Source organism: Asterias amurensis, chromosome 21 (genome assembly GCF_032118995.1).
Source record: "Asterias amurensis chromosome 21, ASM3211899v1".
Classification (NCBI taxonomy): domain Eukaryota; kingdom Metazoa; phylum Echinodermata; class Asteroidea; order Forcipulatida; family Asteriidae; genus Asterias; species Asterias amurensis.
This window is the reverse complement of record NC_092668.1, coordinates 1,694,464-1,695,569: the sequence shown is the minus strand read 5'-3', so window position 1 is coordinate 1,695,569 and position 1,106 is coordinate 1,694,464.

Here is a 1,106-nt window from a genome sequence, read left to right as displayed (position 1 = left end):
TTTCTAAACTGCCTGATTCAGAACATTTTTTCTCATTATGATTATGGTCTTGTAAAAACAATCCTAGTTGAGTAAACATTCTTGAGCTGCAAGCCCTGTGGTTATGTGGATGTGGATTTTTCCCCAAATTATGTGCAACAAAAACTATTGTACTTTTTCCTGGAGATTGCCTTGAGCTTTCAACTGTAAATCGCCACGTGTGACATGACCCTATCATAACATGGGAAAACAGCAGAACAAAATAAGTACAAGAAAAGAAGAACACTCAAACAGGGACTAAAGATCTCCATGAAGGGGTAATAAAAAGGTTTAAGGACTAAATCACCAGCTTGAATAATATGTCCCTGTAGTAAAAGATTTCAACCTTCAACTTGACCTTTCAGTTGACCTTGGAACAGATCCATCACAGGCCGCAATGATTTACGTTTAATGTTTTTTTCTTCTTCAACTTCAACTTGAAGTTCCAGTGTATGATTTCCCACGTGGTTTGGTGCCATTGCATCAACACTTTAAGTGACTCCAATTGAGCACTATGTGTGTGTACGCAAACTATACAATCTGGTTTTCATAAAATAATTATGTCTCTACTTGCGAGATGGCACCCTGTTGTGCTTTGCACCTTCTGACTCTTGTGCGCAACCAGTTAAGAGTCTTCCAAGTGGTCTCTGAGATGGGTGTGAGTCACTGCTGACAAAAAGTCTCAAACTGGGATCCAGATCTTAGGAGGAACATTGAAATGATGAAATTATCCCTTTATAGATTCAAAGGAGCTTCTTGGAACAGTATCCTTAGTGCTAGAGAAAACTCAAAGAACACGACTTAGTTTATACAGAGAAAAATACAGCACTTTTGTCCACCAAGCAGGCTTTAAAAAGTCTCAGTTCAGATAAAAGTCTGACATTTCTCATCCCTAGTATGAGCACCACCAGGGAGACCCTCTGTCGCCGGGATCTTGAAGTATGAGTTGTTGTTTATGACATCGAGGAGTACTTTCAAGAGTTGGCACGCGAGCCGCTTGGCCATACACCGCCATCGTGTCCAATAACTCGCAACAAACAGAAACAACCATACCCTTTCTTTTAAACATTATTGAATATTCAGCTGGC